Source organism: Balaenoptera borealis (genome assembly GCF_965194805.1).
Source record: "Balaenoptera borealis genome assembly, chromosome: 14".
Taxonomy (NCBI): domain Eukaryota; kingdom Metazoa; phylum Chordata; class Mammalia; order Artiodactyla; family Balaenopteridae; genus Balaenoptera; species Balaenoptera borealis.
In genome coordinates, this window is record NC_138875.1 from 57,411,343 (window position 1) to 57,430,722 (window position 19,380).

General features: G+C 39.4%; 1 protein-coding gene and 1 pseudogene across 7 annotated transcripts in view; one reads left to right on the forward strand and one right to left on the reverse strand.

Annotated features, from left to right (window-relative positions):
• Nucleotides 1–19,380, reverse strand: part of DLGAP1 (DLG associated protein 1) — an 856,539-nt gene that overhangs the window by 824,572 nt on the left and 12,587 nt on the right. The gene's annotated exons all lie outside the window — the stretch shown is intronic.
• LOC309610543 (serine/threonine-protein phosphatase 2A catalytic subunit beta isoform pseudogene) lies at nt 9,934–13,468 on the forward strand (annotated as a pseudogene). Its single transcript has one exon. The product of its transcript is annotated as a serine/threonine-protein phosphatase 2A catalytic subunit beta isoform pseudogene (transcript).

The window sequence follows — 19,380 nt, forward strand, 5'->3', positions numbered from 1 at the left end:
CTAAGTGTAGTAAACATTCACTATTTAAGAAAATACTAGCCTATAGCTGCGAATATACTCTCCAAGCCATTTTAAAAAGCCAAGTATGTGTATGTATGCTTGGTAAATGAGACTGTGAATGAATTACACATACAAACTTATACACATAAATTATAAAATTTAATTGTTTCTGGAAGAGGTTCTAATCTTATTAAGCATCATGATTAGTGACGTTATTGCCCACAAAATGCATCTTTCAAGATTTATTTTGATTGATATCTAACTCGTAAAAGAGTGATCTTTTATACACTACTAGGACAGAGTACACTTTATAGCTCAAACCTAAAAAAAATCATGAAATTGCTCTTTTGCCATCATTAAATATGACCCACCAATTCTTCCAAAACCAGTAAATATTCACTTCTATGGGTATTTGCTTCCTCATCTGGAAAATGGATTAATCAAAAAATGTCCTCTTAGAGTTTTTATGGAGAACGTTATGCTAACACATATATATGGAATCTAAGGAAAAAAAAAAAAAAAAGGTCATGAAGAACCCAGTGGCAAGATGGGAATAAAGACACAGACCTACTAGAGAATGGACTTGAGGATATGGGGAGGGGGAAGGGTAAGCTGGGACAAAGTGAGAGAGTGGCATGGACATATATACACTACCAAACGTAAAATAGATAGCTAGTGGGAAGCAACCGCATAGCACAGGGAGATCAGCTCTGTGCTTTGTGACCACCTAGAGGGGTGGGATAGGGAGGGTGGGAGGGAGGGAGATGCAAGAGGGAAGAGATATGGGAACATATGTATATGTATAACTGATTCACTTTGTTATAAAGCAGAAACTAACACACCATTGTAAAGCAATTATACTGCAATAAAGATGTTAAAAAAAATGAATAATGAAAGTTGTGCCATGTTCACTGGCAGAACATTTGCATCAATATTAAGGTGAGAAGTAGTTCACAATTCATTTAACTATGACGGTGATTAGGCAGCTATTTTTTTCTAAATTCACTATGACCATCTGTTTGCCTACTAAGTGCAAGGTCTTTCACATCAAGCTACAGGAATGGTTTTCCTAGATCGTACTGTAGGTTGGAACCCTCAGCTTTGTACAACAAAGTGTAGTAAAATGATTCAACTTCGCTCACATCACGAACAATCTAAGAGAAAATTTTCCAAATTCATATTTTCTCAACAGAATTTGCTAGAAAACAGGGCAGATGTGCTCATTCATAACCGCTGTTTGTTCTGGATGAGAATTCAGTGCTTCCTGAATAAGCTTCAAATACAGAAACTCATCATGGAAAAGCTGCTTCAATTCTGTCGGTTCAGAAGATGCTTTAAAGGTTGCCTATTCCAGAGCAACATTTACAGACGTCCTGGGAAGGTGACAGACTGCAGGGACCCTGAGGGCAGGGGACAATACGTCAGTGGAGGTGGTCAGAGAAGATCTTATGTCTGCCTGGGGAAGCAGAGGGCAGAGAATTTGAAACCACATGAATTTACGAGGCACTTGGTGAAGGTTGGTGGAGAGTCTTAAAAGGATGCAGTAGGATCCTTGCAGATGGGGAGGGAACCTAGGCAAACTTGTCCTCCTTTCTAATTTTACAGGACTCCAGTTAAACAACTGAGTTGATAACATGCTGCATCCCCTATCTCAGGACCCCAGGTTCCTCATTCCAGTTGAGAGAAAGTGTAAAAGATTAACACACATTTGCTAGAATTCATCTCTTCTGTTTCTGCTGGTTATGTCATCTTCCCAGTTTCAGCATTAACAACTTTTTAAAATATAAATTTCAATTCATGTACACTTGATATAAAGATAAGAAAAAGTGATCATAGTCACTGGGATAGAGGGACCTTTGTAATGTCAAGGATAAAATCAGTCATTTATCCTGCATTCCCGTAAAATTAGTTTTTCTTTAAAACCATCTGGGGATGCCTTCAAACTGTGACCAAATATTGAACATACTGTTCTCTGTGGGAATCTGATTTAATTCATGGCATATCTGAAAGTGCAGAGCTATTCATCACAAATTGGGGAAAAGAAAAAGAAGCAGTAGTTTGGCTTAAGTAGTTATTTCTTAGATTGCTTTTATCTTTTTCTCCTATTTTGGAAGGAAAGTGCAAATACAAGAGATGGTGAAGTTAACTACTAAATTTGCACCTCATTCTTCATTTACTTTTCCAAAACCAATTTATCGGTAGATTTCCCTAGCAGCATGAATCTGACATTTACTGTTATTGTTTATTCTACTGGAAGAAACTGCTTTTAAATCTAAAATACAGTTAGGTCCATCTACCCATTCACTCCAACACGTATGTAATGCCGAGTAGACACCAAACTCTGTGCAAGTGTCTAGGGAAATGAAACACAGCTACATATTCTTCGGTGGGCTAAACACTGATTTGCATTTTCTTTACTTTTTTCGCTGTTATTTTTTCAAGCTCAAAACAATTTCAAAACTAGCAGAAGTATTAAGTTAAAAAAAATAAACAAAATAAGTAGTTCCACAAATCACAAGAGAGTTAACAGAAGAGTTCATTTATATTTGAGCAAAATAATATACTGTACATCATTCTTGAAATCCAAGTGTAAAACTGACTATTTAATATTTGGCCACCAGTACTGAAGGTGGCCACCAGGGACTAACCAAACTCACGCTTTTATTTGGGCCTGATCTCAGCTCAGGCTCCTATTGTCCCACTGCTGAGGTTAAGATGAAGGAAGGTGTCAGCTCTGATTTCCAGGGACCAGCTCAATGGTCCAGCCTCTACGACAGGACACACTTGACACAAACAGAATTGAACCTGAGCCAAGGATGCTTACCTGCCTGCTTAAAGACACAAAGTTAGTTCTCTGGAATTTGCTTTTGGGATGCAGAAAACGTTTTCCCTATATTTTTCAGCCCCAAATGCCTTTTCACTCATACAGTCAAACACGTATTGAACATCTGCTACAGGCTAGGCACTATGCCAGGTGCTGATGACATTGCAGTGACCAGGATAGACATGACCACTGCCTTCCTGAAATCTAAACCACAGGAAACACCAAAGGGACAACCCTACTCCTTACCTCCCTCCATCTGCAAACCCCTAACACCTCCATATTATTATCGTTTGATAGTTATTTCCACAAAGCCATTACTACATAATGATTTCATAGTTATTTCTATTAAGTTTGTTTTGGGGGTTTTCTCTAGTGAATTTGGTTATGCCCGTCTTTTCTCTCTAACATGACAGTAAATTCCTTGAGGGCAGAAACTGGACATCACAGGAATTTGTATGACTTCCTCAAACACCCAATTGCCCAGTGGTTCACCTTGATCCAGCATTTTTTCCTGCAAAATGGATAAGGTCATATTCACTTCCAGGGAAATGGAAGAGCAAAAGGAAATCACAGCACCCAGAACCCGATGAAGCATAGATAAGATCCAGGTTCTCAAAGGAGCAGGGTGCCTGGATGATGGTTGTGTTGGTCACGGGACAACACAACAGACACTCTACGTGCACACAAACTGCTGACCCTTTCTGGTCCCCCAACTACCCTAACTCCATCTCCACACCCCCAATACAAGTAGGACAGCAGGATGGCCGGATTTGAGGCCACTGTAGGAGAAGACGTCTTCCACCTCAAAGTCTCGCCCCAAGTGGTCTTGATAAGGCATTTGAAAGTCCCGTCCTACTCATGCCTTTGAGCTAGGGTCCAGAAAGCCTCTTTTTACATATAAGTGCTGGCTGTGATTGCTTCTGCTTTTGAATTCTTATACTACTTTCTGCCATGCTCTCAGACCAAGGAACAGATTGATTTATGTAAAAGACCCATCTTAAGGGGAAAAGGGGAGGGATAAATTAGGGATATGGGATTAACAGATACACACCACTACATATACAATAGATAAAAACAAGGACCTACTGTATAGCACAGGAACTATATTCAATATCTTATAATAACCTATCATGGAAAAGAATCTGAAAAAGATTATATATATATATATAAAACTGAACCACTTCGCTGTACATCTGCAACTAATACAGTATTGTAAATCAACTATAGTTCAACGAAAAAAGGTTTCAAAAATTAAAAGACCTGTCTTGTTCAGAAAAGGTTTAAAGAGGATGAAATATGTATCATATTGATAAAGAAGTAGAGACCAGAGATGAAGAATGTTGGGACGTGGACAGATATCTCATATTTGCACCCTCTCTCTACTGGTTCTACAAGCTACTTCCTGTGTGACCATGGACCATTACATGCCTCAGTTTCCATATCTATAAGGTGGGGATAATAACGTTACTGCATCAGTGACTCACTGTAAGAATTAAATGATAATACACATCACACACAGAGCAAACTATCATCTTCCTAGGACAAAATAAGATCTCAGTAAATTTTCTAGGTATTAATAAATTGCTATGTTTTCCTCTTACATATGCATTATCTCCTCAATTAGATCTGAAATCATGCAAAACCAACAAAATGTGATGGGGTACTTTCAAGAATACCGAGTAGCAGTAATCAGAAGGGAAATATAACGAGAAAGGAAAGATATTAGATTAAATGAGAAGTATACAAAATGTATTTGGTTAAGAAGATCATTTGTTGAGAAATGATTATGAGATGATTAATGTTATTATAGATTATAGAACTATCATTACAGATTTTGAGTTAGTGGAAATAGAATGCCTTAATGTAGTGGATTTGGGAAATTGTAGTTTGGTGTTATACCTGAAGATGCAGGAAAACTAGGAAGGGAAAGTTTCAGAGTTTTTATAATCTTGTAAACATAAGAACAAGGTGAGCCACAGACACAGTCGGAGACTAATTAACCAAATGGAGCAGAGACGGCTTTCCCAGGCTCGGGATACCATATGGAGCAAAGCCACATGCAGAGGAAGCAAAGAATAAATGGGGACAGAGCAACAAGCAGATGGGTTAGGTCCACCTTGGGTGAAGGTTGGTGGTGGAGTTGGGAAGGGAGTTATGCAATCAAAAAGGACAGAACCCCAAGGAACACCCTTGGCTATACTCAACTTGTCAACTCCGAACCTTCTGGAATCCTGCAGACCTACCAACAAAAGTAAGATAGGTGTTTGGGAATCCACATCACCTCAGCTTTTCTGCTAGGCCTCAAGATGCAATGAAGGCAGCTAGGATTAGGAGAGCTTATTCTTTCGGCGGCTTTTGTCAGTTGGATGGCTTCTGGCAATTTTCACATCTTGAAATTTGGATCATGTCTCTTGCTGCCACCAAAGGGTGAGACCCAACCTAAAGAGAGTAGGAGGGGTGGGTGGGAATCCAGCATGCCTATGCCTGTTCAATCCAACTTCAGATAGAAAAACCATCTGCTGCTTGGGTCCACTGCTTTAGAAACTCTAGGACGGTCACAGGTTAAACGCTGAGCTCCGAGCGGATCCTAAAATAAACTTGGTCTCCTAACTCTTTCCCTTCTGATTCTTGCTAGGTAACCATCCCAAGTCCTTAAGGCAACAGTAACACCTGAAGTGACCCCATTGTGTCCATGCTCAATGTCTTATTACAAAATAACTTCACAATACAAAGAGGATCTTTTCTGTCAAACAGGAATATAAACTGTGTAGATCTGTGATCAAAGAGGGAGACATTTATTAAAACTCATTTAACTTTGGGCATTTATTGGATCTTTATCAAAAGATGTTCCACTTCTCCGAGTTTGATCATCTATCTTTGGTAACAAGTTATTATAGCAAAACTGCTCTTACTTGATCAGTGGAGGGTAGAAATGGGTACCGGGATTCCATAATTTTACCATCACATTAAAACAGGAAGTTGGTGCTACCTGATCAGATCCCACTGGGGTAGAAAACAGTCTATAACATGAACCAAAAGAGCCTGTGTCACATCACTGGGGTCATCAGATGTCACATAATAAGCATAGGCAGGGTACTTTTCAACCAAGGATCTAAGAGGGTTTTAAAAAAATTAAACTGTGAAAATCTCAAAACAGCCCAAAGAGTTACAATGTTATTACTTCTGCAAACCTTGCAATATAATCTATTTAGGTCAGTATATGATCTCATCCTGAGTCATTTACATATATATAAATGTTAATGTGTATATATATATATATAAATCCCACCTTACTATATTCTCTTCCAGGATGAGTTAAAACATCAGGATAAAATGAATAACTATGAATAAATTGAACTTCACTTAATTAATTCAAGACTATCATTAAATATTAACGAACATGAAAGTGTGATTGCTGAATATATCAACAGCCATCACGCTAAATGTGCGAAAGTATCTCTCTCCTCGCATTTTAGACTGTCTTCATGTGACTGTGTTGTAAGTTTTTCTTAGTCATTTTGCCTAAAGTGAGTATTTATAAAATGCCTTATTTTGACATCCCCTTGCAATATTGTCCATTTATTTCTAACAGAAAAATATCAGAACCCAAATCACAATAAAAACCACTTTTGAATGCTAATATCCACCCACCAGATTGGCAAAAAATTAAGAAGGCTGGTGACGCAAAGTGTTGGCAAGGACTTAGAACACTGGGGACTCTGAGATGCCACTGGTGGGAGTCCCAAGTGGCACAGCCACTTTGCAAAACAGCTGGGCATCATCTGGAAAAGGTGGGACACTGCCCAGCCCAGCCTTTCCCAGAGATTTATCACGAGACATGCCTAAGAATGTCTGGGGCAGCCTGGTTGGTGACAGCAAAAACAAACAAACAAAAGCGACTGTCAAATAAACCAAATACACAAAAATGAGAGAAGAGATGAATGAACTGTGCATAACTGGAGTTTGCACGTCACTGCAATAGATTGACCATGTCTGTCAGCATGGCCGGATCTTCAAAGCATACCGCTGGATAGAAAAAGCAAGGTGCAGAAGAATACGAACACTTTGCTGCTATTTTGATCAAGTTCAAAAGCAAGCACAATTTTTAAGAAATAGATTTTTAGCAATAATGCATATAATGGTCAAAGAATAAAGAACAGAGAATGACAGAGAGGAAAGCTCCACAGAGTAGTTCACTGTGGAGGATGGAGGATGGGGACCGAATGTAGGAAGCCGAGGGCATGGGGAGCATCTCATGGCTGGTGATGAGGTTCTTCCTGTACGTGGATGTCATGTTTGTGGGATGTGTTACGCTGCTATGTTTCATATTATAAATAGACATTTAACAATTAAAATATTTTTTAAATGCACCACTTTAAACCCAAATATTTCCTTTAAGGCTATGCATTTTATACCTGAAAAGCAATATTCACTTCTCCCAAATTAAGAGTTCTGGTTTCCATTTCTGAAAGAGTCACTCATTGTTCTGTGACCTTGGACATGACACTTAATTTCTCTGAGGATCTTCTTCTTTCAACCTGAAAATACAGGTCTTAAGTAACAATCTCTTGGGGCTTTTCTACAGAATATTCTTACAATTGCATAAATCTCCAAGCCTTCTACCTTAGGCAGTGTCCAGTCTACCTGAATTTAATTCTTGAAAACAAACCCTCAAGAAGTTAAATGTACAAGCAAGCGTCCACATGTGTCTTTTCTAAACACTCACTTATTTAACTAAACACAATGTTAATTTCCTCTCCATTCCTGAGTTCTGCCACCCTAGGATTTAAATTTCCCTCTGGGAATTTAGCAGAGCCAGATGGAGATTTTTTTCTCCTACAGTTCAAGCTAAGATTTGACTTGAAAAATCAAAGTGGTGTGCAGCTTTACACAATGGAAATAATACCAAGCATCTATTAGAAGTCAACTCCTAATCTTGGCTTCAACATTTACCAGTTAGATGACTGTGGTTAAGTCACTTAACTTCTCTAGACCTCAATTTATTCATCTGTAATAAAGCACCAGAAGTGGATCAAAGCTCTCTGGCAACATTTTCTGTTCCAGCATAGTATAATTCTATCTAATTTAAGTTTCCTCTTGGGAACAACTTTTTGACCTAATAATCAACTGTTAACAAAAAGTATTCAAATAGCTTGTAGAAATCAGGTACCAAACCCAAACTTCTGAAAACCACTAAGTTCCACCAGGAATACCTTGATTTTGAAGACGTTAAAGGAAAATGGGTACATAGAGTGATTGAGATGCGTACAAAAATTCTCATATTCATTTGTTAATCTGATTTTTATAAATAAACTAGACATTATTCTAGCCACTGTAAATAGAGCAGCCCTCACAGACCTTCCTTCCCTGTCACAACCAAGTAAGTACCTATTCTGAAAGATTCCTGGTGAGCCAAGGGCAAGGATACTCTTTATCTCTTTGACAATTTAGTCTATAATCGCAACAGAACCTGAAAGCATCTTACCTGTTAGAGATTTGGAGACACAAATCCCTACACCCATCTACTTGACTCACCTATTCCTTCTTCAGACACTTCTAGTATATGCTAGTATCAAAGTCTGGTTGGGCTCTAGAAAGAGAGCTCTGCTAAAGAAAACAACAAACAAAGTCAATGATCCTTTGCTGCATATAATAATAAATAAAATTAAGCTCTTTAGTTTATGTGCCAAAGCTTCTCTACAATGTGTATCTTGCCACACACCTTTCATTCCAACCATCACAAATTCTTCACCACTATCTAAACATGTTTACCCATTTTGTTTCCTCACCCAGCCCTTGAACTTGAGCCTGGCTATGAGACGTCTCCTACAGAGCCCAACCCCAAAGGTATCTCTTCCATCATCTTCTCCATCCTATTTTCTATTTTAGGAATTAAAGCAGGTGCCTTCCCCCCAAAGCATCATGTCCGTATACAACAGCATTTTCCTCTGCTGCTTTACGTCACAGACACTCATCTACACACGTCTCTCCAACAAGTGTGTTATGCCCTGTCTGAATTCTTGACCCACAGAATCTGTAAACGTGATAAAATGGTTATTTTGCATCACTAAGTTTTGTAGTGAGTGATTGGCTAAGCAAGAAAAGATAACAGTCACGCTAACTCTTCCTCTCTCTCACTGTGTTTTTTGAGCTATAATCTGGTTTTTGAACTTTTTTCCCAAACCCTCATTTTTCCTGAATCTGTCCAGATTACAGAAATAGTCTGCACATCACTCTCATACCACTGGGCCTCCATCACCCAGTTCACCCACCCTGGGACCCACATGCTTTCCATTTGTTCCAACAGCATCGTCTGGTGTTCCCAATTCTCCACTTATCTGGGGGATGAATGCTTCTTCTGTTGGTCCTGCAAGAAGTCAGTTCTTCTCAACCAGCTCATGAAGAGACCAGCATGGCGGCAAAGTCTTAACACTATGTTGTAGTAAGTACACGTAAGATACTGTTGGAACCAGAGGAAGTGGTGTGTAAAACTTCCCTGGAAGCTGTGGGAGGGAAACTTGAGCCATCCTGAGCAATGCTTAGATGTCTGCCAGGCAGAAAAGTAAGTAAGGGCATACCAAGACGAGGAAACCGCAGAGGCAACACAGAGACAGAAACGTGATAAGAGATAACATGATTTGAGGAATTACACATAAGGCAGCCTGAAGCATACAACTACGTACGTGAGGTAGAGGATTGAGAGTTAAGACTGAGACACTATGGAGAACTGAATGGAGGTTTCTCAAAAAACTAAAAACAGAGCCACCATATGACCCAGCAATTCCACTCCTGGGTATGTATCTGAAAAAACCAAAAACACTAATTCAAGAAGATACATTCACCTCAATGTTCACTGCAGCACTATTTACAATTGCCAAGACATGGAAACAAGCTAAATGTCCATCGACAGAAGACTGGATAAAGAAGATGTAGGGGTGTGTGTGTGTGTGTGTGTGTATATATATGATGGAATATGACTCAGCCATAAAAAAGAATAAAATTCTGCATTTGCAACAACATGGATGGACTTGGAAGGCATTATGCTAAGTGAAATAAGTCAGACAGAGAAAGACAAATACTGTATGATATCACTTATATGTTGAATCTAAAAAAGTCAACAAAATGGTGAATATAACAAAAAAGAAGCAGACTCACAGATAAGGAGAACAAACTAGTGGTTACCAGTGGGGAGATGGGGGGAGGGGCAATATAGGGGTGGGGGAGGGAAGGCACAAACTACTGGGTGTAAGATGGGCTCAAGGATGTATTGTACAACACGGGGAATACAACCAATATTTTGTAATAACTGTAGATAGAAAATAACCTTAAAATTGTATAAAAATTACAAATTAAAGAGTTAAGGCTGGGAAAGTATACCTGACCAGGTCATAAGAGACCTTAAATGCCATACTGCAGAGTTGAACTTCATCTAATAGGTCATGAGGGCAAGACATCAAATGAATTAATTTGGAAATTCAGCTAAAAGAAACATTTCAAAATGATTTATCTAATATAACTTCAGAGGATTGTTTGGAGGAGGGTGAATGGGAAAACAGAATGAGCAGGAAAGGAGGCTCTTGGATTAGCAAAGAAAAATAGACGGTGAAGAGACCAGGTAGGCTGGAGGTTGCTGGCTTGTGGAAGGGAAGTTGATTTGTGAGAATAATAGGTCGGCAGTTAGAGAATAACAGGGAATAAAGGTGGGCGGTTAGTAAAATTTACGAGTGGATGTGAAGAAGTCAAAATAGAAGTCACTTCTCTTTTCACTCACCTGAAAGCTACCTCAGAAATCGCCCAGGTTTCGGACTTGAGCAGTAACTAGGAAGATAATGTACATGCAACAAAAAATACAGTCACATAAAAACACTGACATAAACTTCAGAATAATGGACATGTATTCTCGTAAAATGAAAAGGGAAGGACTAGGGGTCTGGAAAGATAACTCCCACAATCCCAGAAAACAATGGACAAGGTAGAAGAGAAGTTCCCAAGTCGATAAAGTTCAAATGGTCACAAAAGAGGTCACGGCAGTCAGTCGTCTCTCAATCCCCACATCAAAGGAGGGAGGGCACTGATGGAAAATCACCATGATTCAGCTGCATCCATCACTGAACTCCGAAAAGAGTTTGGGTATATTTGAATGCAATCGCTCCAGATGTTCTACAAATTCATAACTCTTTAATCGCAGTCATAATATCACTCAACAAAAATGTCATTCTGGAGAGATGAAAGCTAGCTGCTTCAATTCTGAAGTCTTTGTTTCACTTCCCTCTCCCAAAACATGAAAAGATTAAACTTGCACCCAGAGCCTGGATAGCGGCAGGTCACAGAGACAGGAATTACAACCAGGAAAGTTGCGGACAGGCTTGGAATGCAGAAGAGCTGGAAGGGGCTCATGGGCTCAGAGCCAAGTAGATGCACACACAGACACACACAGCTAGGTGGTTAGAAACCAGCAAACTCCAGGAAAGGTGGCCAGAACAAGCAGCCCAGAAGCTCAAAACATGCACGATGACTTTGGGAGCAAGGAGAAAGTCAGAAGCTCAGAGAAACATTTCTAGAAGTAGGCAAGGGTGGAAAGCTCCCAGGGAAGTGGTCTGGAAAGCAGGCAAACGTGGCCAAGTTAGGAAAACTCGAGCAACAATCCCTTGTTTCAAGCAGTGATGTTTTATGTTTCTCCCTCCATGAAAAGTACCAATTCCCAAGCGTGATTGCCTGGGAACTCTCAGCAGAGACATACAAACATAAGTATTTGGCTGGAGGTAGGAACCTAAAGGCCAATCATTCTGAAATTTTAATGTGCGTGATAATCACCTGGAGAGCTTGTTAAAATGCGACTTCTGAGCCCTACCTCCAGAATTTCTGATTCAGTAAGTCCGAGTTGGGCCCAAGTATTTGCATCTCTGACAAGTTCCCAGATGATGTGGTGCTGCTGGTCCAGAGACCATACTTTGAGAACCAGTGCCATAGGTCCTCAGTTCTCATCCCTAGACGTGCCCTAGAATCATTTGGCAAGCTTTGTAAACGCTCACACCTGAACCCACCCTAGAGGTGAAGATGAGGTGATCTAGGACACAGCCTGAGATCGGTATGTTTCCAAAGTTCCCTAGATGTTTCCAATGCCTACCCGAGGTCGAGAATTACTGCTACGTGGGGATATAAAGTTAAATGATGACAAACTAGTTCTGTTTGGGGTATCTTTCTGAAAGGAAGCTGGCTTCTCTCTTTAAACCTAGGGGCTTAAACTCTTTTTCTTTCATTAACATATTTTTTTAAATTTTACTGGAATATAGTTGATTTACAGTATTGTGTTCATTTCAGGCATACAGGAAAGTGATTTAGTTATGCATATATTCATTCTTTTTTCAGATTCTTTTCCCATATAGGTTATTACAAAATATTGGGTAGAGTTCCCTGTGCTATACAGTAGGTCCTTTTTAGTTATCTATTTCATATTTAGTAGTGTGTGTATGTTACTCCCAAGCTCCTAATTTATCCCTCCCCACCATGTTTCCCCTTTGGTAACTGTAAGTTTGTTTTAGAAATCTGTGACTCTGTTTCTGTTTTGTAAATAAGTTCATTTATATCATTTTTTAAAAAATTAGATTCCACATATGACTGATATGTGGGAGCCGGGATCTGGCGGCGGTGGTGGCGCCGGGTGAAGGGACCGGCGCCCAGGGCAGGGGCAGTGGGGGAGGGACTCGGGCCACCATGGACGACAAGGCATTCACCAAGGAGCTGGACCAATGGGTCGAGCAGCTGAACGAGTATAAACAACTTACCGAGAACCAGGTGCGGACGCTGTGCAAAAAGGCTAACGGAATTTTAACAAAAGAATCAAATGTGCAAGAGGTCCGTTGTCCTGTTACCATCTGTCAAGATGTGCATGGTCAATTCCATGATCTTATGGAACTCTTTAAAATTGGTGGGAAATCACCAGATACGAACTATCTATTCATGGGTGACTATGGAGACAGAGGTTATTATTCTGTAGAGACTGTGACTCTTCTTGTGGCATTAAAGGTGCGTTATCCAGAACATATTACAAGATTGAGAAGAAACCACGAAAGCCGACAAGTTACCCAAGTATATGGCTTTTATGATGAATGTCTGCGAAAGTATGGAAATGCCGATGTTTGGAAATATTTTACAGATCTGTTTGATTATCTGCCACTTACAGCTTTAGTAGATGGACAGATATTCTGCCTCCACGGTGGCCTCTCCCCATCCATAGATACACTGGATCATATAAGAGCCCTGGATCGTTTACAAGAAGTTCCACATGAGGGCCCAATGTGTGATCTGTTATGGTCAGATCCAGATGATCATGGTGGGTGGGGTATTTCACCACTCGGGGCTGGCTACACATTTGGACAAGATATTTCTGAAACATTTAACCATTCCAATGGTCTCACACTGGTTTCTCATGCTCACCAACTTGTAATGGAGGGATACAATTGGTGTCACGATCGGAATGTGGTTACCATTTTCAGTGCACCCAATTACTGTTATCATTGTGGGAACCAGGCTGCTATCATGGGATTAGATGACACTTTGAAATATTCCTTCCTTCAGTTTGACCCAGCACCTCGTCATGGAGAGCCTCATGTGATCCACAGCACCCCAGACTACTTTCTGTAAATTCCTCTTGGGAAACCTGCCTTTGTATATGGAAGTATACCTGGCTTAAAAAAAAAAAAAAAAAAAAAAAAAAAAATATATATATATATATATATATATATATATATATATATATATATATGTGTGTGTGTGTTTCTGTAACAAATTGGGATCTGTCTTGGCATTAAACCATATCATGGACCAAACTGTGCCATACTAATGATGAGCATTTAGCACAACTTGAGACTGAAATTAGTTCAACACTATGTTCTAGATTGGTCGGTCTTAACAGTTTGTCTGCTGTATTTGTAGGAACCATTTTCCTTGGGACTGTTCAAGCAAAAAAGGTAACTAACTCCATCTATTTTTGCACTTACTTGGAAATTTTAGTTAGAGTGTTTAACTGACATGGATTAATAGGGTTGGATTTTTATTTTTAAGAAAAATTTACAAGCTAACTTCCACTTAATTCATTACCGTTTATTTTATTGAAATGTATAATTAACTGAAAAAAAGATTCTTAGGAGTACGTTGACATAACATTTAAAGAGATTTCCCTTCATTTAAACTAAATTACTATTTTATGTTGATTTGCATATTTCTGTATATTTGTCATGACAGTGCCTGCATTCTATTTGGTGTACTGAGCAAATAAACTTTCCACTTTAAACAAAAATAAAGGCGAGGGGGGGCTTCCCTGGTGGCGCAGTGGTTAAGAATCCGCCTACCAATGCAGGGGACAGAGGTTCGAGCCCTGGTCCGGGAAGATCCCACATGCCACGGAGCAACTAAGCCCGTGTGCCACAACTACTGAGCCTGCGCTCTAGAGCCCGCAAGCCACAACTACTGAGCCCACGTACCACAACTACTGAAGCCCGTGCTCTGCAACAAGAGAAGCCACCACAATGAGAAGCCTGCACACAGCAAAGAAGAGTAGCCCCCGCTTGCCGCAACTGGAGAAAGCCTGCACACAGCAACAAAGACCCAACGCAGCCTAAAATAAATAAATTTTTTAAAAAAATGACTGACATGTGGTATAAACATGCAATGGAATATTACTCAGCCATAAAAAATTTTTTTAAAAAAGAACTAAATAATGCCATTTGCGGCAACATGGATGGACCTAGTAAGTCAGACAGAGAAAGACAAATATCCTATGGGCTTAAACTCTTCATGGGGTCCAATAATGGTTATGTTTAAAACTAAAGCACTTACAGCTCCTGCTCAACCAAAATCCTATTTATGCCAATAAAGTGTTTAGGTAACATCATATCAAAAATTTATAAACCATCATAGAAGGCTCAATTTATCTTTCGGAAACAAAGGAGAAATCACTAACAATGGAAGGAAGACTTTGGTTTTCTCCATCCACACTGCCAGGACTTAGAAGAAAAACAAGTTTTCCAAAACAACGATAAAGCAGCCAAGAGGAAAATCCAATAAAATTGCCAAGGAATGACAGTGCTCTAGGAACAGATGGACTGGTTCCTTTCTGAAATTTTATGAAGAATATCGATGAACTGAAACATTGACAAAGATATTTAATGCAAACTTATAGGGAAAGCAATCAAATCTCTTGGAACATTCTAGCCAAGCGAGATGCTTGAATGCAAGGATAATGTTTTCAACCTCTTTCTCATTTTTCAGAATTACTGAATAATTGATCAGTTAACAATAACTAATGGAACAAATCATGCTGTATGATCTTGGTTTTGTTTATCAATTTCGTGTCAGGTATGAAGTAAATAATGGTTCAAAGATGGCTCATTATTATAAAAAAAAAAGTTAAGTCATTGAGAACTTCATTCACATTCATTCTTTGGATAAATATTTATTAGGAAGCAATATTTGACAAATATTTATTAAGAATCTCTATGCTAATCAGGATGCTGGGAAGAGAATATGGTGATAAGTTGAACTACTTTGCAAATGGTGGGAAAGAGTGGCATTAATGAGAAGACAAAACAAAACAAAACAGTCATGTGCAAAACGAGTTGGGAGGAGGGAGGGAGCAAAATTCCAGGCAGATGGAATAAAATATCTTAGAAAAGATTAGTTATCCTTCCATTTTACACCTAAACATATATGACTGTGTGAGGTAGACTACTCAATTTCAATGATATAATTTCTAATAAAACGTTTTGACTCATGTGCACTCCATACATGTGTATACAAGTTAATTTTAAGAACGTGTCTAATATCAAAAAATTGAATTTCAATTTCAACGTAGGACACTCGTAGATTGAAAACTTGCCAAGCCTTTGGCCATATACTTCCTGTCTTCAAGAAATTAATGTATTACTATCAGTACATTACTTTTACTAGCAGCTTTCTAGAACTTTCACTAAGTTTATGCCCTAGGCAATTCAACACTCAAATTTATTTTACATAAGGAACGTAAAGCAATCCCAAACAAAAGCATCAGAAATAATACATGTAGAAACACGCAAAGAAAGATGGAAGACATTGCACTTATAAAATGCATTTGTTTTCTGTGACACTATGGCAGCAGGGACTTTAAAAAGGGTGCTCACTGTTCTACCAGTTTGACATATATCCATCTTCATTTCAGCTTCTGATAACTTACATGAGCCAAACATCCCGTACCAATATTTATTTGAGATAGAGATGCTTATACAGTCAACTTGCCTTTTTCTTAAAAAATTAAAGTTAAAAAAAAACTATAGCAGCATGCTAGTATTTTATAGGCCACTTGAATTACCTTGCACTTGAGTTAAGGATACAACAGTGTTGATCTGTCAATGTCTGTTTAAACAGATTGAAGTGTTTAATTCCATCAGGCTCAATCGCAAAGAATCCCAACAGCCAATGAGCACTTTTCTGCTGGGATTTCTTAGGAGGACAATCTAACATCTTTTTTTTCCCACTTGCCATTAAAGTCCTTATCTGAATGTTGCCAAAGGTGTGTCAGGTTCGTTCACTGTGTTCCCTAAATTCTGTCTTTATTGCCGGTGTCACCTGTGTGTGTGCTGCTTTGTCTTGGAGGGATGCTCTAAATGTCCTTTCCAATAGATTACTCGATGGGAAGCGGAAGCTAGGGGTAGGACAGGAGTAAAGATGCAGACTTAGAGAATGGACTTGAGGACACGGGGAGGGGGAAGGGTAAGCTGGGACAAAGTGAAGTGAGAGAGTGGCATGGACATATATACACTACCAAATGTAAAACAGATAGCTAGTGGGAAGCAGCCGCATAGCACAGGGAGATCAGCTCGGTGCTTTGTGACCACCTAGAGGGGTGGGATAGGGAGGGTGGGAGGGAGACGTAAGAGGGAGGAGATATGGGGATATATCTATACGAATAGCTGATTCACTTTGTTATAAAGCAGAAACTAACACACCATTGTAAAGCAATTATACTCCAATAAAGATGTTAAAAAAAAAAAAAAAAACAAGAAGCTAACATTTCTCCTACAGCTGACAGATCCTTTCCTGGAAAGAAGGAACTGACTTTCTTCAGAGCAAGCAGATTGTCCCACCCCCAGAAGATTCCGCAGAGACTCACCTCTGTCACACAAAATTTCTCTGACAAGTGGGAAGAGGCAGGTGGAAAGTGGAAGGTGAGCCAAACACAAGGTATTGAGGCCCTTGGTTCCTGGTGCCATTGAAACACCTATGTCCTGAAAGAACCCATCAGAGCAGGCCCCAGTCAGCAGCAAGGTAAAACTCAGAAAAAGGATATGTGGAGATTCCTTCATATAACAGACATTACAGAACAAAAAGCTTTACCTTCAGACTACAGGGTTATGATTTTAGCAGAAATATTTCTATTTCCATCAAGTTCTCCACAAATGAGATGAGTGGAAACAGAAGGAAGGAATTAAAGAAAAATAAAACAAGGGTCACTTCAAGAAATTTCCAAAGAACCACCTCCTGGGCCAGCTACGCTGTCAAGTGAAACAATTGAAAACAAGAGGGTATATCCTGTAGGCAGCTGGAGACACATTTCTGAGAGTTATCAGTTTCACAGTATGGCCACTTACTTGATTCCCATTTCACTCCATATTTCTTGGATGCCAACCAAATGCCAGGCACTGGGTTAGGCACCAGAGGGGTACAGAGGCTGGTGCTAACAGAACTTGGTTCTATGATCAGCTCTACCCATGATAGTTCTGCAGTCTGAGAATATATTCTCTAAAGCATGATATCACTTTCTACTTAGGGGCAGCATAATACACTTAGCACATAGAAAGCATTCAGTAAAACATATAATAACTATGATTATTACTAGCAGTATTATTACAGGGTATGTTCTTAAGAAGCATGCCCTATGTTGTTACAGTGCATAATCTAGCAGGAGATTAAAAACCACAAGCAGCTACAATGCAATATGGTAGATACTATATCTGAAAAGTATACAGACTGCTGTTAAGACAGAAAGGATAAACGAATTACACAGCAGTGAACATCACCCCACACCTCTCCAAAGGCCTTGCCAAATCCCAAAGCTAGAACCTTTCAAGAGAATGTCTGAATTTAAAAAATAAAAATAAAAAAGCTTGGACTTCCCTGGTGGCGCAGTGGTTAGGAATCTGCCTGCCAAGACAGGGGACACGGGTTCGATCCCACAGCCCGTGCGCCACAACTACTGAACCTGCGCTCTAGGGCCGTGAGCCACAACTAGTGAGCCCGCATGCCACAACTACTGAAGCCCGCGCACCTAGAGCCCATGCTCCGCAGCAAGAGAAGCCACCGCAACGAGAAGCCCATGCACCGCAACAAAGAGTAGCCCCCACTCAACGCAACTAGAGAAAGCCCGCACACAGCAACAAAGACCCAACGCAGCCAAAAATAAATAAAATAAATTTATTTTTTAAGTCTTTAAATAAATAAATAAATAAAAATAATATAAAAGCTTATTTCTTTCTATACTGGAAATCTATCAAAGAACGGTACTTCAATAATCCCTCTCATCTGGTTCTATTTTTTTCATAGTTGTTATTCCTTCTAACACGCGAAAAGAAGTCTGATGTTTATTGTTTGCTGTCTGTTTCCTCACACTTGAACGTAAACTCCACAGGGGATGCCTTTTGTCTTTCGTTCTTGCTGTTGCTCAGGACCGAATTCAAAGTACCTAGAATAGTGCCTGGCATGTACTAGTTACTCAATAAACTGTTGTTAGTTGAATGAATGAATGAATGAATCAGTAATTCCTATCATCCAACTGTGGGCATCTTTAGGATCTGAAATGCATAGGAAAATAAAAATCTGGAAAAATGAACTAAGTACAAAGGAATACATTTCTACCCATCACTCCCTTATTGATATCTGACTTAGAAATCACCTACATATCTTGGTTCTCAATGCAGGACATAATATGGGTAATTGAGCTATACTAGAGTTTTCTTCTTTCATTCAAATATTCAAATAAAGAGAAGTGGTTTATATAAATGTAGTTTGTTAACAATTATTAGTGCCCATCAGTGAGCCTCTTGGTTCCCTCATCCCCTCACCAGTCTGGTCCTGGATCAAGGAGAAATCACACCGCCGTGTTAGCAGCGGCTGTTGCCTGAACATGGTTCAGCACCCGACCCCTGGCAGAGCTAGAGACTTCCTAATTCTGTGGCAGAAAGGGTGGTATGTGTTCCTAGTTACAATTGAGAATTCCTTTTTTTCATAGATATAGGGTCTGGAATTTTAAATAGCTATGGTTTTCATTATAGTAATACTCATTTGCTTGTAGAAAATGGGTGAAAAAGGACTCTAGAAATTTAACTTTAGAAGCCAGCCACTATCAGATACATAATTTCTATGGGATAATTCTGTTGGGTGTCCAAAAATAATCAGTTTATAAGCACACCTATGGAACACAACCTCTTGGTAAATTAGTATTGCCAATATTTCTCACATTTAATGTGTGTTTATCAGCTCTCTTTGGAGCACCTCAAGCCAGTTTGTGTGTACCAACATTTCTA